Source organism: Macrobrachium nipponense, chromosome 32 (genome assembly GCF_015104395.2).
Source record: "Macrobrachium nipponense isolate FS-2020 chromosome 32, ASM1510439v2, whole genome shotgun sequence".
NCBI lineage: Eukaryota > Metazoa > Arthropoda > Malacostraca > Decapoda > Palaemonidae > Macrobrachium > Macrobrachium nipponense.
The window spans coordinates 28,599,670-28,623,057 of record NC_061094.1 but is presented as its reverse complement, the minus strand read 5'-3'; the positions used below and the strand labels follow the sequence as shown (position 1 = coordinate 28,623,057).

Below are 23,388 nucleotides of genomic sequence, written 5' to 3'. Positions count from 1 at the left end.
ATTTAAGTAATTAAAACTCATTAAACTATTTAAATAAAATGGTATCTTTATGATAGCCATACCATATTTTGGACATTGTAACCCAACAATCTGACAACAGTTGGACAGCTCAGTAAGGAGACAAAAATGACAATTATATGGAAAAGTAAAAGGTAATAAAAGCAATGCAGTTCATAGTTTAAGGACCACTAAACAGAACCTACAGACAGAATACAGTGTGTCAGGTAGTGCTCTGCAAAATACTCAAGTGTGCTAGAAAAAGCAAACTGAAAAAAAGGCAATACAGTACAGTGGGGCCCCCTTATTCGCTAATTTCTCTCTGGAACATATCCCTCCAATTGTTCGGGGGGAAATTCGCCTATTCATTGTTTTTCTATGAGAAATATCCATAAATTCCTGTTTTTTTTATATCAATTTAATCATAAAATGCACTTTTTGTGATAAAACTATTAAAAAAACCAGGTATAACATTTTTTAGCAAGTTTTTCCTGAGTTTTAACAAAATATAGGTAATTTTTAGCATTTTTAAAGAGGACCACTATACTTTTTTTAATTAAGATTGAACTGTCACCTTACAGTAATGTACTGCTTAGCTAACAATGAATAGTAACACATTCATCAGATACCATATACTACTTAGTGCACTTCTCAATACGAAATGACTGACCTCCTAGAATTCCTGACTTTCTCTTGAGCTTACAAATTTTTTGTTTGTTGTTTATTGTATATAAAAAATATTTATTTATCCTGTTACAAAAATACATGACAATAAATCCAGTTGTACAGGTCATTATACCTAGAAAACATTTCCAGTCAGCATTACTTTTCTTGTCACATTGAGTTTGCTAGTGTCATAGGTTCGTCATATACATGCGGTCCTCAGTTAGCAGCAGGGGTTCTGTTCCTGGCCACCGACACAGAGCGATTTTTGACACTAAGCAATTTTAAAGTCTACGGCTACCGTACATCTTCTTTCGGAGCACTAGACTAGTTAACAGTGCCCTAGACCAGTCCACGGCGCCGTTATCCCGCAATGACGCAATAAGTAAAATTATATTTATGCAGTATAGTACTACAGAATTTACTGTACAGTACATTATAGAATTATAAATACTGTAAAGTGAAAAAAGTCTACCTTTAATCCTTTGGGTGGCTTGTGAAGTATAATCCTTGTACAGTGGTACCTTGACCTGTGAGTTGAATTTGTTCCATGGCCAAGCTCGTAGCTCAATTTGCTTGCATATCAAATCAATTTTCCCCATTGAAAATATTTTAAATGACCTTAATCCATTCCAACTCTCAAAATGCTGCCCCATATTTTTATGTTTCATGTTATTAAATAAGGAAAATATATTTCTAAATAACAAATATTGTATAAAACATAATAGAAAGAGTATGTAAAGATATAATGTTTTATACAGTGTACAGGTATCTATAGTGTTCAAGTTACGATAATTCGTCTTACGATAATCAGGTTTTACGAGAGACCAAATTACAATAGCCTAACTTTATCCCATCTAGTTGAATAAGTTCAAAATCAGCAAAAGACAATTATGAAAGTACGTATGGTTTTAACGTTATACTTGTTGCGTAAACGTGTACAGCCATGAACAACCAAATGAGAAACAACTTGTTTTCTAAGTACAACCGAACTGGATAACAACAACATCTGTTTGGCTTGTACAGTGGTACCTCGAGATACAAAATTAATCCATTCTGAGGCGGCCTTCGTATCATGAGTTTTTCGTATCTTGAACCGCATTTTACATGTAAAATGCTTAATCCGTTCCAAGCCCTACAAAAACACCCCAGTAAATTATATTTCCAGGCCTATAACACACGTTCTAGGGTTACGACGCCGATCCGACGGAAGAAATATGACTCCAAAAAGGAAAAATACTGTACATACTTGAGTAATATTCAACTGCATGTAATGTTCAACCCCATTTTTACTGCATATATTAGGACTTTAGCATATGTCCCTTAGCAATAAGCCTAGCCTATGTTGGCAGTTGCTATGTAGCCTAGTCTATGATTCTGACATCTAAACCTAAGAAGCTAAAAGCTTAGAATATGCCAATAAAATGTATAAATAATCAGTATGTACTCATTTCAAATAATTATTAATTAATCATTAACTATAATACACAAACAAAACAAAAAAAAAACTTCCAATCGATTGTTTACATTCAGCTCTTACGAGTACCAAACGATCGCCAAGCAATCCCTTTTCCTAGCATACACTAAGCCATAAATTTTCATTAGTATCTCTCTTCAACTAATGAAACTACCAAACAGTATAATAACCATTCATTTCTATTCTTTATTCTATCTTTACCTGATGGAGATACCGAGTTACTGACAGCTATAATGAAACATATACGTAATATTAAAACAAGAAGAATTCTAGAAAATACTTATTTGTTGGCTTCAATGATAGCAGTCTGATTTATTTTATATTTTATGATATCTAATTCACAATTTTTTTTTTATTAAATGTATTGCATGTACTCATTTCAAATAATTATTAAGTAATCATTAACTATAATAAACAATAAAAAAAAAAAGCTTCCAAACTTCTGTTTACATCCAGCACTTACAAGTACCAAACGATCGCCAAGCAATCACTTTTCCTAGCATACAGTAAGCCATAGATTTTCATTATCTCTCTTCAACTACTGAAACTACCAAATAGTATAATAACCATTCATTTCTATTCTTTATTGTATCTTTACCTTATGTTTTCTCTTTTTTATTAAATGTATTGCATGAATGAGTTTTTCAATTTACAGCATCCTTTTACCAATAGAATACAGAGAGCACAAGGGGTAGAAGCTGACCAATAGAAGATCAGGATCTTATGGGGTGACTAGCATCAGGAACCAATGGGAGAGCGGGAGGATGGTGGCGAGTTTACTCAGTTGGTGGCGCGCGAGTTTTAAAATTGTTCTAGGTGGTCCGGGCGAATCTCGAGACTTTACAGCAACAACCTTTCGTAACTTGAACTATTTTCATATGCAGAGCCAAAAAAATCTTCGTATTTGCTTTCGTATCTCAAGTTTTTCGTAAGTTGAGCCTTTCGTATGTCGAGGTACCACTGTATTTCAATCATTGTACTATAGTAAACAATTACCGTAGTTGTTATAAATGACGTTATGTAGAATAAGACTTAGATATCTTAATATAATAACTTTATTCGCTATAGATCAAAGATCAATAGAGAAATATACTGTTAAATTTAAACCTAGTTATAGCTGAAGCTGAGAAAACTGTTCAAGCTGCTAATGATCATTATCGTGCATTGGCAACAAGGATAAAACTCTAGTAAACGCATGCCATCAAACACAGCCTTAGATAAAATTGAGGTAAAATCATTTTAATCAAAACTACTGTGCTTGAAAGAACACATTTCACTGTTGGTTTCAGGCCAATAAAAGATAAATATCGTACAGTTTGTATTACTATTATATAAAGGAATATTGCGAATGGAATCACATAATTTCTTAACTCTCTAAACATGCAGCCAACGTAATCTGTTAACAAAAAATTAAAAGAAAAAACGTTCACAATCACAACGAGACATATTCTAGTCATATTTCCACCTGAAAACATGTCATATAAGGAAAAATTACCTTTTCCCATATAAGTCAAGTATCTAGATATTCATTTATGCTAACTAGAAGCAAGAAAATTAGCTCAGAATTTAGTTAAATATGGCGAAACAAACTTGTATTCGCAATCACCTGATTTCCAAACTAAACGTATGTTAGTAGTATTTTATAATATAATAACATGAGAATACATACAATATTATTGGATACAGTGAAGTAATGTATTTGTTTTTGTTTGTTTGTTTGTATGGTGTTTTTACGTTATTCAGCAACGGGACCAACGGCTTTATGTGACTTCCAAACCATGTCGAGAGTGAATTTCTATCACCAAAAATTCATATCTCTCACTCCTCAATGGAATGGCCGAGAATCAAACTCGCGACCGCCGAGGTGGGACGCCAACACCATACCAACCACGCCACTGAGGCGCCGTGTGAAGTAATGTATAACTTTCTAAAAGATTTATGGAAAAGATGCATATTTACTTTTTCTTCTTTGCTTATCTTAATTTTCGTCACCTATGCCATTACAAAGCAGCAGCATCTGGAGCTCGTATGGTCGTACCTCAATTTTTCGCTCATGTAACAAAGCAAAAAATCGACCCAAGTTGCACAGTTATGTTTTGTACTTCTATTCCATGGAGAAAACAAATTGCAGTGATGCAAAAACAAATGTATTTGCGAGTTTTGTCTTTTAAAATCAATTTACTGCAACAATTGTAAATATATAATTTATTATAAAAACATGATTAAATTATCTACATTAACATTTTATTATTTGGGCTTGACTGAACAACCTCTTCTCTTCATATGAAGGGCTGTTACAAAGACTTCAAATGGACATGCATACTGGCAATGTATTATATTTATGTACAAAAATTGAAAAATAGCCTGTAATACATTTTTCATACACGTCTTAAACATAAAAACATGAAAACTTATGACAAAAAGCTGAAGTTTCATTAACAAAATTAGTTATAATTATAGTCCCAAATTAATAAAATATAACCTAGTGAAGTCTTTGTAAATGCATTTTTCTGAACAGCGGCGGACAAGAATGAACATAAAAAAATATCCTCTAATAACGTGGAGGGAAGTTACAAAAGCTGCCTTTGTGTCATTTATGTAAAAAAAAAAAAAATTACTCTATACGTAATATATTTTAATACACATTTTATTGTTAAAAGTGTAATATATGAGCATGATTCATTATCTGTGTCCGATGCTAGTTTTAGAACATCATTCAAAAACCAAGTAACCTTTTGTGGACGGTTAGTTGGTCTAAGACGTGCACAAGCTTTAGGGATGGACGAAAAGTATGAATCTGCATAATTTATATTGAATCCGACTTGAAATATTTTCTTCAAGGCTGATTTGATCGTTGTAATTGTACTGGCGGCTAAGCCTGTTTCAAACAATGTTCTACAGAATGAAATGGCCAAATCTGGGGTCATTTGATGAATATTTAAGCGCCTTAAATAAATAGATAGTTTCTTAACAGCCGAATCATATTGCCTAAGCGTTGAATCCCTTTTGTCAGATTCTATGCAAATGACATTATCCGGATCTATACTTGCATCTTTATGAGCCGCAAACTTCATGAAATCCATAAAGTTATGGTTTGTAGAATTCTTGAGGAAGCTGACACAATCTGCGTTTGTACTACTTGTGTCAGTTCCGGTCGAGGGATCCGTTTGGGATGGAGTTTCAGCTCTAGGAGCGGAAACCAATTGCTTTTGGGCAGTTGGGGCTACCAAAGCTACTTGACCTTTGAAGGAACGTAGTTTGTGTAGCACTTTCATCAGAAGATTAACTGGAGGAAACAGATAAATCTTCTGCCAGAGGTTCCAATCTATCGACAACGCGTCCATGGCATAAGCCAGAGGGTCCAGGTTGGGCACCACATGGCAAGGGAGCTTGTGGTTGGATTTTGTTGCAAAAAGATCTACTTGAAGACCTGGAACCTGACTGGAGATCCACTGAAACGAATTCATGTCTAGGGACCATTCTGACTCTAGAGGTTTGGTCCTTGATAAAGTGTCCGCTATTACATTTCTGACTCCTGCTAGATGAGTTGCTGACAGGGACCAGTGCATTTTTGCTGCCAAGGTAAATATTGCTATCATAACATGATTCAGTTTGGGTGATTTGGAACCCCCCGTTAAGCCAATGGACAACCACTAGGCTGTCAGAGACTATCCTCACATGGTTGTTTCTGGGTGAAGACAACTGTTTTAGTGTCAGAAAAACTGCCATGGCTTCCAGCACGTTTATGTGGAACTGTTTGAGACTGGTTGACCAAGTGCCCTGGGTTATCCGTTGTTGAGAGTATCCTCCCCAGCCACTGAGTGACGCATCTGTATGAATTGTCACTTTCGGTGGAGGAATTTGCATTGGCACTGCTTTGGAAAGATTCTTGGGAATTGTCCAAGGGAGGAGTCTCTTTATTAATACCGGGGGAATTACCGAGACTTTGTCTCTGAGACGAACATTGGCTCTCTTTCTCCAAACTCGATTGATGTCTTTTAATTTGGCTTTCAGTAGGACGTCTGTTACTAAAGCAAACTAGTAATCCGAGGATTCTCTGAGAACGTTGAAATATATTTTTGTTCACCGGCGAACACAGGTCGACCCAGAAATACACATTTTAAACAAAAGCATGTACGTTTATAACTTTGACACATCGGTCGTTAAATTTGCACCTACTCCAACTACATTTTTGGAAGAGCGGCAGGCAGCAGCGGACAAGAACGAACATGAAAAAACATCCTCTTTGATAACATGGAGGGCAGTTTCAAAAGCTGCCTTTGTATCAAATTTATGTACAGAAATAAAAATACCCTGTACGTAATACATTTTCATATACATTTTAAACATAAAAGCATGAACATATAGTTTACCCTAATACCTATGAGATAACTCTCAATTAAAATTTTTAATATCATTTGCATAACCTTTACTATGGTCTGAACGATATTTCTACAAATGTATGTACTCGTTGTTAAGACATAACCTTTACTATGGTCTGAACGATATTTCTACAAATGTATGTACTCGTTGTTAAGACATAACGGTGCTTGCAACGCTGTTAACCAAAGATTATGTCGTAAAAATACCTTAAAATACCTTATTTTTTAATCAATATTTTTGACAACCGCTGTGTAACTGATTCGATGCTCAGTGATTGTGCCGCTAACCGCAGGCTGCTTTTATATGAACAATATTTTTAGAATTTTCAGAGGTAAGTCTATATATGAACAATATTTTTAGATTTTTTACTATTCTCCTAAATGTGGTATATGTAAAAAAAATATATATATTTTTTGAAGGTTATGATTGTTGAAAGTAAGCAAGCTGAATTATTCTGAGATCTGTATATGTAACCTAAGCAGAATAGCAGCTGTTTAATTATTATTTACAAGATAGCATTAATGATAATATCCAAGGAAGATTTTGCACACTGTTAAATACAGTAAAGAATGTAACAATATAAGCAAGGATAATCATAATAATACCTTATTAAAGAGAACAGCTGAATTAATTGAATTTATACTAGTATGTATAAAGGATTTCCTCAAAATTCCTAATTATTTATTTTTCAGGCTCAGAATGAGAAAATACCAGATTTTCACCTTCAATTTGACACCAGAATAAGAAAATACCAGCTTTAACTTTCAATTTGATGCTACGAACATAGGTCAATTACTCCCGGATACGTCTTTAACCCTTAAACGCCGAAGGGGTAAATTAAAAATCATCTTCCGTGCCGAGAGGGTCTTGGAGTGAGCGCGGAAGCGGAAAAAACATTTTTCAAAAATTCACAGCGCGCTTAGTTTTCAAGATTAAGAGTTCATTTTTGGCTCCTTTTTTTGTCATTGCCTGAAGTTTAGTATGCAACCATCAGAAATGAAAAACATTATCATTATCATATATAAATAATGCAATATATGATAGCGCAAAAACAAAATTTCATATATATTTTATTCAAATAGCGCTATGTGCAAAACGGTTAAAGGTAACAAGTTAATTTTTTTGCGTTGTAATGTACATTGAATTGCGATCATTTTGGTATATAACACATTGTAAAATGATAAAAGCAACAGAGAGAAAATATTATCACAAAATGATGCATGAATTCGTAACGCGCTGACGTAAACAAATTTTTTTCTTCAAAAATTCACCATAAATCTAAATATTGTCCTAGAGACTTCCAATTTCTTTCAAAATGAAGACAAATGATTGAATATTACTATAATGTAAAAGTATTAGCTTACAATTGCAGTTTTCGACCATTTCGGACGAGTTAAAGTTGACCGAATGTCGAATTTTTTTGTATGCAATTATTTCGAAAATTAGAAAAGCTACAACATTCAAATATTTTTCGTTTTATTCTACATGAAATTGCGCACATTTTCACATATAAAACTCTATGAAATGCCTAATATGAAATGGAGCAAATATTCCGAGAATGTGACGTACGCATTTCGGAGATTTGCGGGGGAGAATCTGCGCGTGGAGGGAAGGAAAGTTTTTTTTTTTAATTCACCATAATTCTAAATATTGTGCACGAGACTTCGAATTTGTTTCAAGATGAAGATAAATGACTGAATATTACTAGTAAGAGTTTTAGCTTACAATTGCGTTTTTCGACCATTTCGGTGGAGTCAAAGTTGACCGAACATGGTTTTTTTTCTATTTATTGTGATTTATATGCAAATATTTCAAAAATGAGAAAAGCTACAACCTTCAATTATTTTTAGTTGTATTTTACATGAAATTGCACGCATTTTCATATATAAAACTTTTTGTAACAGCTAATTTAAAATGGTGCAAACATTACCACAATTGCACGTATGATTTTTTCGGAAGTGTTACCGCGCGGACGTAAGGAAAATGTTTTTTTTTTTCATAAATTCACCATTAATCGAAATATTGTGCTAGAGACTTCCAATTTGTTGCAAAATGAAGGTAAATGATTGAATATTACTAGAATATAAGAGTTTTAGCTTACAATTGCGTTTTTTGACCATTTCGGTAGAGTCAAAGTTGACTGAAGGTTGAAAATGTGTCGCTTATCATTTTTTATATAAAAATATTTCAAAACTGATAAAAGCTATAACCATGGGTTGTTTTTAGTTGTATTGTGCATGAAATTGCACACATTTCCATATATAAAACTTTATGTAATGGCTAATTTAAAATGGTGCAAACATTACCACAATCGCACGTATGATTTTTTTCGGAAGAGTTACCGCTCGGATGTAAGGAAAACATTTTTTCATAAATTCACCATAAATCAAAATATTGTGCTAGAGACTTCCAATTTGTTGCCAAATAAAGTTAAATGATTGAATATTACTAAAATATAAGAGTGTTAGCTTACAATTGCGTTTTTCGACCATTTTGGTAGAGTCAAAGTTGACCGAAGGTTGAAATTTTGGCACTTATCGTTATTTATATGAAAATATCTCAAAACTGATAAAAGCTACAACCATGAGTATTTTAATGTTGTATTCTACATAAACATGCGCACATTTTCATATATAATACTTCATGCAACGGCTAATTTAAAATGGTACAAAAATTATGTCAAAGTGACGAAATAATTTCTGAGATGTGTCACAGATACTTCTTAGTGCGGCAAGAAAGAAATTCGCGCTTGCGCGCCTGCGTAACGATTGTAAACAAAACAACACCTTGATCCGTGAACTCCCAGCATCCCCCAAGGCGCGTGATTCAAAAGTTTTCGGCTGGTAGGCCTATAAGTATTTTTCCGCGAATTTTTAAAAAAACTTTTGTATGTCGACGTAAAATACGTCCAGTCGGCGTTAAAGGGTTAATAAGACATATCCAAGAGGGTCTGCTCCCTGCAAATAATAATAATAACAGCTGTGTTCTTTGTTTTTGAGATATTTTATTTGTCTGATGGTTTTGTATTATGTAGCTACCACATGGTAGTTGTACTTAAAACCTAATACAGTAATACCCCGAACTTACGCGATTCAATTTGTGCGAATTCACAATAGCGTGAACTTTTCATCGGAACCTGACTAATTATCACACACAAGTTGTTAACAATAGTGCGAACATTTGCAAACCCTCCAGAAGCACTGCAAAACCCAGCAAAAGTGTTTATGTTTAATTTATTATGCAAATTTTTAAATTTTAAAGCTTTTCTGTACAAAATATTTATTAAAAATGTATTATTTTTATATTTATACATGCATAACTATTTTATATTTATACATACATAACTATAAGTTATTGCACATATGTACTTTTATAAGACATGATTCCCACTCACAAAGTTAATGCACTTTTCAAAGATAATATCTCTTCAGAAAATTATATTGTTGATACAATAAAGTTTGTTCATACTTACCTGGCAGATATATATATAGCTGTATTCTCCGAAGTCCGACAGAATTTCAAAACTTACGACACACGTAGTGGGAGTCAGGTGGCTAGTACCCATTCCAGCCGCTGGGAGGCGGGTATCAGGAACCATTCCCATTTTCTATTCCCACTGTCTCCTGAGGGGAGGTGGGTGGGCACTTTGATTATATATATCTGCCAGGTAAGTATGAACAAACTTTATTGTATCATAACAATATCATTTTGTTCATGAAGCTTACCTGTCAGATATATATATAGCCGAATCCCACCTTTGGAGGTGGGGCGTGACAGAATAGGATTTTTAGGAAACATATGCATGCAGATGATTGACATCTTGGTTCCTTACCTGTTAGCATAGCTGACTTCGTGATTACTGTCACCCAAGTCTGCTTCTGCTTTACTAGTCTCTCCAGCAAGGTAGTGACCTATGTAGCTGGTGAGTTCTAGATGATCTGTCAATGGGTGCGTGACCACAATGCGACTAGACCATTTGACCATAAAATGAGGGCAACGAAGCAAAAATACCACCTGGCCTAGCCTACCAAAGGTTAAATCCCACATAACTAGGCTAAAGGAAGGGAGGTCTGCCTTAGGCGGTCGACCCTACAACGATAAACAATACAATAATTAAAAACTCACCTAACCATTCTCTATAGGAAAGGATGAGTGCTACTTCCTGCCCCCAAAATAGTGTCTGCGGCGACGTATGGCCCAAGCGAATAGCAGTTCTCGTACGTTGTCTTCACCTCCCGCAGGTAGTGTGAAGCGAACACCGAGTTGCTACGCCAAAACGTGGCACTCAAAATGTCACTGAGTGCTGGACATGAGGAACTTTAGAACCACGTCCAAGTTCCACGATGGTACTTTAGGTTGAGGTACCTTCGTTGTCTCGAATGATCTTAAGAGATCGTGAAGGTCTCTGTCGTTAGCCAAGTCCAGGCCTCTGTGTCGAAAGACTACAGACAGCACACTTCTGTAGCCTTTTATCGTCGGGACTGCCAGCTTCAAGTCCTTCCTCAGGTAAAGGAGGAAGTCAGCGATCTGGTTCACAAAGATCGTGGTGGAGGAAATGCCCTTCTTCTTGCACCAACTCCTAAAGGCGGCCCACTTCGATTGGTACACTGCAAGAGAGGAAGCTCTTCTTGCATTGGCAATCGCTCTTGCCACATGTCTTGAAAAACCTCTCGCTCTGGCCAGCTTTTGGATAGTCTGAATGCAGTCAGACTCAGAGCGGGGAGGTTTTTGTGGTACCTCTCGAAGTGGGGCTGTTTGAGTAGATCTATCCTTGATGGAAGCGTCCTCAGGAAGTCTACTACGAAGGACATGACCTCCGTGAACCAGTCTGTCGCAGGCCAGAAAGGGGCGACTAGCGTCATCCTTGTCCCCTCTGAAGCTGCAAACTTTCTTAGAACTTCCCCTAGGATCTTGAACGGGGGAAAGGCGTAAAGGTCTAGCCCTGTCCAGTCCCAGAGAAGGGCGTCTATCGCCACTGCTCCTGGATCCAGAACCGGGGAGCAGTAAAGAGGAAGTCTCTTCGTTCTCGACGTCGCGAAGATGTCCACGAGAGGACGTCCCCACAAACTCCACAGCTTCTGGCATACATCTTGATGTAGGGTCCATTCGGTCGGCAGCAGCTGACCTTGCCGACTGAGGAGGTCTACACGGACGTTCCTGACGCCTGCGACGAACCTCGTAAGGATCGTGACGTCCCGTGCCCTCGCCCACAACAAGATCTCCTTCGCTAGATTGAACAGGGACCGAGAGTATGTTCCTCCCTGCTTCTTGATGTATGCCAGCGCTGTGGTGTTGTCTGAGTTGATTTGCACTATCCGACGAGAGACTTTGTCTTGGAAGAACTGAAGCACTAGATGAATGCTGCCAGCTCCTTGAGGTTTATGTGCCAGACACCTTTTCCCCTCTCCAGGTGCCTGACACTTCCTCCCCCCCCAGTGTCGCTCCCCACCCCGTGGCAGACGGGTCGGAGAACAACACTAGGTCGGGGCTCTGAAGCTTGAAGGAAACTCCCTCCGTCAGCTTCAAAGGATCGAACCACCACCTTAGGTGTCCTTTTACCTCTTCCGAGATCTCCAAGATCATATCCATATTGTCCTTGTGCTCAATCCGAAGCAGAGAGCCCTGAATTGAAATACCTTCCCCTTCAGGACAAACTGCAGGTACTTCATCGACTGGGGATGGATCGGGACGTGAAAATATGCGTCCTGGAGATCTAACGACACCATCCAATCGCCCGGTCTTAAGGCCCCAAGAACTGACTGAGGCGTCTCCATCTTGAACCTCTGTTTGTCCACAAAGAGGTTTAGACTGCTTACGTCTAACACCGGTCGCCACCCGGCACCAGGAACAATCTGTTGTAAAAGCCCGAGGATTCTAGGTCCAAGACCTGTTCTACCGCTCTCTTCTCGAGCAGATCGTAAAGAATCTGTTGTTTCTCCCAATGGTAAGAGGGCGACATATCCCTGGGTGTCGTGCACAGCGGGGGGCGGTTTCAGGAAAGGGATCCTGTAACCTTTCTCTATGATGTTTAGCGACCAGCTGTCCGCATCTCTCTCTCTCTCCAGGCTTCCACAGATAAATGAAGTCTGGCTCCTACCGGTGACTGGAGGACTGCTTGCTCATTTCTTGCCCCTGGGTTTCGAAGGGGCTCTGCCTCTGGGAAGGCCTCTTCCTCGAGGAGATGGTCTCGAGGAAGATCCGCCTCGAAAGGGCTTCGGTTTCTTTGAAGCTTGAACTCCCGAAGACATCGAAGGGACTGCAGGGTGTCGAGAAGATTGAGCAAGCAGGTCCTGTGTCACTTTCTCTTGCAAGCTGACGGCAAGATCTTTGACCATAGCCTGGGGAAAGAGATGGTTCGAAAGAGGGGCAAACAACAACTCCGCCCTCTGCGAAGGAGAAACCTACTTCGCCGTAAAGTTACAGAACAGAGCTCTCTTTTTCAAGAGTCCTGTGCAAAAGTGCGAAGCCAGCTCCTCCGAACCATCCCTGACGGCCTTGTCCATACACGCCATGACGCTGGACAGCTCCCCCAGGCTAATCGAGTCCGGACTCCGTGACTGGGTATCCAGTACCCCCAAGCACCAGTCCAAGAAGTTAAACACCTCTAACGTACAAAAGAGGCCTTTCAGATGGTGGTCTAACTCCGAAGTAGTCCAAGTCACTTTTGCGGATGAGAGAAGCGACCTCCTCAATGCATCCACCAGGCTGGCAAAGTCCCCTTGAGCAGAAGAGGGAACTCTCAGACCGACGTCCTCTCCTGTCTCTTACCACATACCTGCCTTACCGCTAAGTCTTGACGGCGGTAGAGCAAAAGAGGTCTTCCCTTGAGCCTTCCTTAACTCCATCCAATCATGGACCTTGCAAAAAGCTCTCTTGGTTGAAAGAGACTTCTTCATCTTAACGAAACCCGTGGTCTTGCTGGCTTTCGAAGACGATAATTGAGAAGGCGGAGAGCGAGGAGCCAAGGGTTGGAAAGTATCTCCAAACGCGGTCTAGAGAAGGCGGGTAAAGACCTGGTAATCCAAAGAAGCAGATGTTGTTGGTTGGTCGTCATTAGCTTCCTCCGAAGAGCTGCTCACCTCACCCTCTTCTGCAGGTGAGGTAGAAGGGACCACTGAAGGAAGAGGTACTAGACCTTTAGGGCCAAGTCTCCAACAAGAGCGTTGCTGAGAAGACGAAGGCAAAGCAGCAGAGTGAATCTCTTCCAAAAACTCCACAGCAGGGTCCGGAACTGAAGTAGAAGCTTCCTGAATCAAAGAAACATGGTGCGCCTCTTGAAGGCGGGTAGCGTCTTGAAGAGCGTCAGAAAGAACGCGCGAGCGTCGGCGAGCGTCCATCCGAGCGTCAACAGAAGCGTCCGGCAAAGCGTCATGCCTAGCGTCCTGACGAGCATCCATACAAGCGTCACGATGGGCGTCCATACGAACGGCCCGTACGTGGCCGAATGAAAAGAGTCCATCTTCGCATCTTGCGGGGCGTCATGCTTTGCAGCAAGAGAAGCGTCCTTCAGGGAAGAGAGAGAGACGTCTAGGCGAGCTACTCAACTGCGCTAAGCAGCCTGCACGGAGGCGAGCTTAGCAGGAAGAGCAACATCCTGCTTGGCAGCAGAGAGAACGTCGCGATCAGGAGATGGAGCGTCAAGCAGCGAAGAAAGGGGAGCGTCCTGAGGAGCAGGAAAACGGTCCTTGCTCCGAGAGCTACGATGTTGCTCCCTCCGACGGAAGAACATTTAGAGAAACGTTCCTCGCGCCCTCTAGATAGCCACTGGGGAGTCGCACGAAATCTAGAGGGCGACGAAACAGGCGAAAGAGACGAGCGAGGAGGAGAGGGAGACAATCTGGACCTCTTAATCGGCAGTCTTTCATCCTTCCTCCTCCGACGAGGTTCTGCCTCTCTCTTGGACAGCAATGAAGCAAGTTGTTGCTGCATAGAGCGGATGATCTTCTCGGTAGGAGAAGACTCCCTCTCAGGAGAAGGGCTGATCATGTGAGAAGACGAGGGGTGAGGGGACGCCTTCTTCCTTCTCACAGGAACCGCCACAGTACGATCCCTGGAGCGACTGGGGCGCTCGAAGGCGTCATCATCGGATGACGTCCTAGTCCTCTTCTGCGGCGGGAAGGCTGCGAAACTATCCGGGGATGACCGCAGATCAGCAGAAGCAAAAGGACGTTAAGTGTCCCGCTCTCGAAAACTCCTCTTCAACGGGCGAGAGTCCGACCGAGAACTCCACCCCTTGCGCGGGGAGGAAGCCTCGGAGGACGAGAAGCACTCCTTAAGGAGACGCGCACGCTCCTTGGCAGCCTGGGAGGCGTCAACAGTTACTGCCGAAGGGACGCCAGATTGGTGGGGGTTCCCCGTAACCCTCCTTCGGCTTTCGACATGCCCTCTCCCTGAAACCTGGGAGTCCGGCAGAGGTCCAGGCCTAGAGGCGTTATAGGGCCGATCTGACGCCCCCTCCACAACACTAGGGGCAATGTCACTGCACTTCACTGCACTTCACTGCACTAAGATCACTTTTGCCTTCCAAGGCAAGCACTTTAGATTCCAGATTACGCAGCGATTCCAGAATCACAGAAAGGGCATTACCCTCCACAGACACTATTCCAGGGCCCGAAGGCGACAATACAGGGTTAGGAGTTGCAAATGCTACTGGAGGGTTAGCAGGAGAAACATTAATGCCCTGACATTTACTATCTGATATACTTCTGGAGGAAGACCTCCTAATCCTATCAAGCTCCAACTTGCGAACATAGGATTCATACGCCTTCCAACCCGAATCAGACAGACTTTCACACTCCTTGCAACGATCATCAAACATACACAAATGTCCCCTACAATTCTTGCATACTGTGTGGGGGTCTACTGAAGCTTTCGGTAGCCTCACCTTACATTCATCCTTACAGCATACCCTGGCGCTAGCCGAACTAGACCCAGACATCTTAGTTTAAGGAAAAATCAAGCCAATATCTAAAACAGTCCACAAATAACGTGTGCCTAGCCACAGATCCAAAGTCAAATAACCAAAAGTCAATCAGGATACTTAAGTGGCCGAAAGTTTTCCAAACTCCAAAGACAGAGGTACTGAAAACAGATGATTACAGTACCCGCGACAGAGAAAATCTGAATAGAAAATGGGAATGGTTCCTGATACCCGCCTCCCAGCGGCGGGAATGGGTACTAACCACCTGACTTCCACTACGTGTGTCGTAAGTTTTGAAATTCTGACGGACTTTGGAGAATACAGCTATATGAACAAACTTTATGAACAAACTTTAATTTCTGAAGTACGTACTAATATACTAAAATTAGTATAAGTTTTCATGCTTTTAAGTGTAAAATCAGTATGGAAATTTTGTGTATGCTATTTATATTTTTTTAAATAATACAAAGGCAGTAGGTAATTCAGTATTAGTCACTATATAAGAACTCCATGATCAACTAGTAAAACATCAGAGTTGTTGTTCTGTGAAAATTACTTTCTTAACCAAGGAGAAAAGTGCTGGTACAATCTATATGTAATATGTTACGTAATTGCAGCACATACAGTTAATGTACTTTCAGAAGATGTGATCCCATTCGCACTTTTTAAAGATGATACCCCTGCAGTTTTACCTACATGACATCTCTCTCTCTCTCTCTCTCTCTCTCTCTCTCTCTCTCTCGTCACTAGTTCATGATTTTAAATTGATTTAATTTTACCTTCACCCCCTGCAAACATTACTTATGTACGTACATGACTTCTTTATTTTATTTAATTTTGTGACTTCGTTATGACTGAATTATGAAGTTTACCTAGTGGTGCAAAGAAGACTTTCACTCTGACAGAAAAAGAAAATGGCATCTCATGAATTAGGGGTAACACTAATATACGTACGAAAGTGGATATGTATGTACAAACGGCCAACGAAGAATTGGCGTAGTTTCTTAATTCATTGTTCGTTATGGAAATATTGCCATATGCAGGTGCCAGATTCTTTAATTAACAATAAATAAAATTTCCTTTCAAAGGTGCTAACTTGAAATAAATTACATTAGAACTGAGTAGACTTATTCAGTGTACAGTAGTACCTCGAGATATGAAATTAATCCGTTCCGAGGCGCCCTTCGTATCAAGAGGTTTTCGTATCTTGGAACACATTTTACATGTAAAATGGCTAATCGGTTCCAAGCCCTCCAAAAACACCCCAGTAAATTTCATAATAAAGCTAAATTGACCTATAAACAATGAAATACTACAACAATCTGGACCATTCAATACCTAAATTAATAACAAAATGCAAAATAACCTGTAAATAAAGTGTATTAGTGTACATGGTATACAAGAAATACTGTACGTAAAATGTGGAACCGTACCTTTCGAGTGAGGCTATCTCCAAAAGTGGCGGCAGAGGAGGAGGAGGACAAACGGCAGATACGTACATACATACGTACAATTAACTTTACGAAAACACATAAAAAAATGTAAGGAAAACATACATAAACTAAAATTTACGAAACACATTAACAAAACTGTAACACTTAACTTTACAAAAAACTAAAATTAAAATTTTTTTTCTTTTTTTATTTTTAACTTTTTTTTTACTTTCACGTAGGCCTTTTTTTTTTTTTTTTTTTTTTTTTAAGAATTTCAACTTCATCACCACTTTCAACGTTCTGTTTATCACTTGGTTCTTTCTTTTTGCTTTCAACTTTCTGTTTTTCATTACTTGGTTCTTCCTTTTTGCTTTCAACTTTCTGTTTTTTATCACTAGGTTCTTCCTTTTTGCTTACTCCTGCTAATGCTAAAGGCCTCTTTAAAAAATAACGATCCAAGGAAGATTGCTTCTGCCTACTTTTCATAATATTCCTGAAACGACTCAGGCAAACGTCATCAAACTGCGCAAGCATACGACCTGTGTGAGCCTTTTCGGGGTGTCTGTTTTCGATAAACGATTGCACTTTATGAAAAGTGGCTAAGACATCCTTAATTTCTGCTATTGTCATAGGGTCCTCCTCCTCTTCCTCGCCGCTGCTAGAGAACTCCTCTTGAACGACGTTATGTTGCATGGCCTCCAACTCCTTCAGGTCATCCATCGTAAGCTCCTCTTGGTTCTCCTTGAGAAGGTCGTTGTTGATGTCCTCATCGACGACCAGCCTCATAGACTTGCCGAGTGCAACGATCTCGTCAAGATCTGGTTCCAAAACAGTTTCGGGATTGCCAACTGTTTCGGACTCTGCAGCACCAGCTTCGCCCACGTCGAATCCTCGAAGTCTCGGGCGGATATGGCATCAGGCCAGAGTTTCCTCCACGAGGAATTCAAGGTTCGCCTCGAAACCTCCTTCCAAGCTTGGTCGATGAGTCGGATACAAATGACGATGTCGAAATGTTACTTCCAAAATTGACGCAAGGTGAGGTTTGTGGTATCAGTGATGTCGAAACATCTCTTGAAAAGATGTTTCGTGTACAGCTTCTTAAAGTTCGCTATCACTTGCTGGTCCATGGGCTGGAAGAGAGGGGTGGTGTTGGGCGGAAGAAAAAGAATCTTGACGAAGAAATACTCCGCTAGGATATCTTCCTCGAGGCCAGGAGGGGGGAGGGGCATTGTCCAACACCAGCAGATATTTCAGGGGGAGGCGCTTCTCTTCCAAAAATTTCTTCACTGTCGGGCCGAAACACAGATTTACCCACTCCGTGAACAAAAGCCTTGTTACCCAGGCTTTTGCATTCCACATCACTGGAAGCTTCTCCTTAAGCACTTTGTGGGCCTTGAAGGCTCGAGGAGTCTCGGAATGATACAACAGTAGGGGCTTCACCTTGCAATCCCCACTGGCATTTGAACAAAGTGCGAGCGTAAGCATGTCTTTCATAGGCTTATGCCCAGGTAGCTTCTTCTCTTCCTCCATGATGTATGTCCAATGAGGCATTTTTTTCCAAAAAAGGCCAGTCTCACCACAGTTGAAAACCTGCTGAGAACTCTAGCCTTCCTTGGTCATCATCTCGTCAAAAGTCTTCTTAAATGCTTCGGCCGCTTTCGTGTCCAAGCTGGCAGCCTCCCCATGACGCACCACCGAATGGATGCCAGTTCGTTAACGAAATTTCTCGAACAGCCATGCGAAGCTTTGAACTCTGGGGTTTGCGTTGAAGTCCCTTTCCCTCCGTCGTCTTCCGCCTGCGCAATCAAATCGCCGAAAATAGCGCTGGCCTTGTGGGCGACTGCCGTCTCCGTTACCGTATCGCCAGTGATTTCTTTGTCTTTTATCCAAACAAGAAGCAGCCATTCCATCTCGTCGTGCACGTGGGTCCTCTTGCTGGACAAAATAGTGATGCCCTTCGACGGTGTAGCTGCTTTGATGGTATCCTTCTGTTTAAGGATGAGTGCCTATCGTCGACTGATTACGGCCGTATTCCTTAGGGATCACACTCAATCGCATACCAGCTTCATACTTCTTGATGATCTCCATCTTTGTCTCCAAAGAGAGCATGCGCTTCTTTCCGTGAATTTCAACTTTCTTGGGACCCATGACTACGTTATCTTGTATGTAATTTACGTATAAGTATACACAATAAAGTTTTCGCACAACACTATAATACGTATACTGCAACGAAATCACTAACGAATTTACGTTACTAAACAAAATTGTTGGACTGAACGAATACTGTGTGCGTACGATAACGATGCTGGTACGAAGTGGACGAGGTAGGTACGCCACCACCTATACGTACATAGATGCATGATGGGAGGGATGCTTTCCAATAGGAGAGAAGGATCTCATGGCAGTGACTAGCATCAGGAACCAATGGGAGAGCAGGAGGATGGTGGTGAGTCTACTAAGATGGCGGCGCGCGAGTTTCAAAATTGTTATCGGTGGTTCGGGGGACTTTCAGAAACCTTTCGTATCTTGAAAACTTTTCGTATGTAGAGCCGTTAAATTTTTCGTATTGGCTTTCGTATCTTGAGTTTTTCGTAAGTTGAGCCTTTCGTATCTCGAGGTACTACTGTATTAAAGATAATTATTTTGCAAAGTAAGGAAAATATATACCGATGGGTCCACGATTTCTAATTTTATTCTCAACTCTAGCTTCGTGACACCATAGCGAAGATTTTGAAGTTGGCTTTGCTGCCGCTCGAATCTTGACTCAATGTATCATACTGCACTGGGGTGCTGTCATTTCGTCTCCTACAGCCGATAAATAATACATCAAGGCGTTAACATTCTTTGAAAACAATGTTTAGTTAAACTAATTTTGTCCTTTGATCAATTAAATAATTTGCATGACACATTTAGTGAGCATAAATTGGACTCCTGATTTTCCCAGATGATTTGCCTATACTCTGTTTTTTTCCATCTGTCCATCCACCTGTGGTGTTTTTGTATGGTAACACTGCGTCCCAGGCTTTAAATAGTTACGCAATGTGTAAGTTTTAGGTAAATAAAAGGATATCTGGGTGTACATTTGCAACTGAAAAGTGTTTTAACCCTCTTACGCCGACTGGACGTATTTTACGTTGACATTTTTTCTCTCCCGTGTGCCGACTGGACGTACTTTAATTCGACTTACAAAAGTTTTTTTTTAAATTCGCGGAAAAATACTTATAGGCCTACCAGCCTAAAACTTTTGAATCACGCGCCTTGGGGGATGCTGGGAGTTCACGGATCAAGGTGTTGTTTTGTTTACAATAGTTACGCAGGCGCGCAAGCGCGAATTTCTTTCTTGCCGCACTAAAAAGTATCTGTGACACATCTCAGAAATTATTTCGTCACTTTGACATAATTTTTGTACCATTGTAAATTAGCCGTTACATGAAGTATTATATATGAAAATGTGCGCATTTTTATGTAGAATACAACAATAAAATACTCATGATTGTAGCTTTTATCAGTTTTGAAATATTTTCATATAAATAACGATAATTGCCAAACTTTCAACCTTCGGTCAACTTTGACTCTACCGAAATGGTCGAAAAACGCAATTGTAAGCTAAAACTCTTATATTTTAGTAATATTCAATCATTTACCTTAATTTTGCAACTAATTGGAAGTCTCTAGCACAATATTTCGATTTATGGTGAATTTATGAAAAAAGGTTCGGAGTACGAGGAGAAATGGTTTTAGAGGTTTCAAAAGATCTAATAAGGTCGTGGAGATCTTTATCTTCTGCTATCTTCAAACCTCTGTTTCGAAACACAGCAGAGAGCATACTCCGATAACCTTTAATGGTTGAAACTGATAATTTAGATTCTTCTCTAAGGAAAATCAAGAAATCAGCAATGTTGGTCACAGAGGTATCGGAGGAGGACAGTTTATTCTTCTTACACCATCTTCTGAAAACATCCCATTTTGATTGGTAGACCCGAATAGTTGAAGATCTCCGGGCCCTAGCAATTGCTTTAGAAGCTTTGCTTGAAAAGCCTCTCGCTCTGACAAGTCTTTCGATAGTCGAAAGGCAGTCAGAGCGAGAGCGGGGAGGTTTTGATGGTACCTCTCGAAATGGGGTTGTTTGAGAAGATCTCTCCTGTGTGGAAGAGATCTTGGGAAGTCCACCGTCCATTCCTGTACCTCTGTGAACCAATCTTGAGACGGCCAAAAGGGAGCGATGAGTGTTAGTCTCATCCCTTTTGACGCCGCAAACTTTCTTAAAACCACTCCTAACATTTTGAAGGGGGGAAAGGCGTAGGCATCTAGGCCTGTCCAGTCCAGCAGCATGGCATCCACCGCTATCGCTCTCGGGTCTTCCGCTAAGGAGCAAAAGTTCTCTAGCCTTCTGGATAGGAAGGTGGCAAATAGGTCTATATGCGGACTGCCCCACAGGGACCACAGAGCTTGACACACCTGAATGTGAAGGGTCCACTCTGTGGGGAGAACTTGGTTTAACCTGCTTAGCCTGAGAAATGAACTGCTCTAGTGAGGAAAGGGTTCCCAGAAGACTTAACCATTCCCTCACCGAACTCCGTCCTTTCTCTGGGAAGCTTGAGACTTTCTGTAATCCCCGAGCAATCCTTTCCTGGGATGGAAAAGCCCGAAAACCCAGAGAATCCATCCGAATCCCCAAATAGACTAAGTTTTGGCTGGGGATCATCTGAGATTTCTCGAGGTTCACGAGTAATCCTAACGTCCTTGTCAGGTTCAAAGTAGTCTGTAGGTCCTCCAAACATAGTTTCTCCGACTTGGCCCGGATTAGCCAATCGTCGAGATACATTGAGATGTTGATCCCTTCTAAATGAAGCCATTTGGCCACGTTCCTCATCAGATACGTAAATACCTGAGGAGCGGTTGATAGGCCGAAGCACAAGGCCCTGAACTGGAAGATTTGTCCTTGTACAACAATCTGAGGTATTTTCTTGACGATGGGTGGAAATCGGGAACATGAAAACAAGTAAGCAATCCTGAAGGTCCAGGGAGACCATCCAATCTCCCTGAAATAGGGATGACAGAACCAAAGCTGAAGTCTCCATGGAGAACTTCTTTTTCTCCACATACCGGTTCAGGATGCTTACATCCAGAACGGGCCTCCATCCCCCCGAAGCCTTTGGAACCAAGAAAAGACGGTTGTAAAACCCCGGGGAGAATGGATCCTGCACTAGTTCTATTGCGTTCTTGTCCCTCATCGACACCACCGTCTGAAGGAGTCTCTCTCTCAGTCCAGGGTCCTTGTAACTCGTCGACAAATCCTTCGGAGATGTTGCTAAAGGAGGTCTGTCTATGAAGGGAATGATGTAACCCTTCTGTAGGACAGACAGAGTCCAGGGATCTGCTTCTCTTAAAGACCAGGCCTCCACAAAGTTTTGAAGTCTGGCCCCTACCTGTGCTTGGAGGACATGGCTGCTACTTGCTCTTTTTAAAAGAGCGGAAGGAAGACCTCCATCGCTTGTCGAAGGTTTTTCTCTTCGAAGTTGATCGAGTCGAGGGAGCTCCACGAAAGGGCACCACTGGAGTACGAGCCACCTTCTTCTGAGCCGGAACTGCACGTCTAATCTTCTTCGTAGATTGCACTAGAAGATCCTGCGTAGCCTTTTCTGACAGGGATCTCGAAATATCCTTCACTAACGATGAAGGAAACAGATGTTCTGACAGAGGTGCGAAAAGTAGGGCGGACCTCTGAGAAGGAGAAACTCCTTTCGTCAGAAAGGAACTGTAAAGAGATCTTTTCTTTAAAACTCCCGATCCAAACAGTGCTGCTAACTCACCAGAACCATCTTGCACAGCCTTATCCATACAAAATACTGTGCAAAGTTTCTGGATCAAGAAAATCTGGCTCACTCGTCTTCTTAGCCAGCACCCCAAGGGACCAATACAAGAAGTTAAACACCTCTAATACGTGGAATATTCTCTTAAGGTGCTGATCAAATTCCGACATACTCCAGGACGCCTTTGCAGAATTTAGAGACTGTCTTCTCACTGACTCTACTAGGCTCGAGAAATCCGAATCTGCAGACGAGGGGAGCATCAAGCCCATAGCCTCTTCCGTTTTACACCATATACCTCTCTTCCCTGTCAGCTTGGAGGGAGGAGAGCAATAAACAGTTCTAAGCATTTCCTTCTTAGATAAAAGCCAAGAATCCAAAGACTGGAGGGCTTTTCTCATTGAAATCGCAGGCTTCATCTTTAAGAAAGCCGAGGATTTCGGGGTTTTCGTGCTCGAAAACAGCGATCTCGGTGAAGGAGGAGCAGCAGGACTAAGAGAGTCCCCAAACTCCCTGAGAAGTAACGAGGCTAAAACTTTATAATTGGAAAGTCCCTCGTTGGTCGAAACTTCTTCTTCAGAAACCTCTTCAAGGTCAAGGTTAGAATGGGATCGCTCTTTCCTGATCGATTCTCTTATCAAGAGAAAGTAGCCTAAGGAGAAATGCTTCTAGTAGGGGAAGGACTACGTACAATAACGTCCCCAC

The 23,388-nt window shown here is 40.8% G+C and overlaps 1 protein-coding gene across 3 annotated transcripts in view; it reads right to left on the bottom strand.

Annotated features, from left to right (window-relative positions):
- The window catches only part of LOC135207292 (uncharacterized), a 404,100-nt gene that overhangs the window by 343,784 nt on the left and 36,928 nt on the right, over positions 1–23,388 (bottom strand). The window lies entirely within an intron of this gene.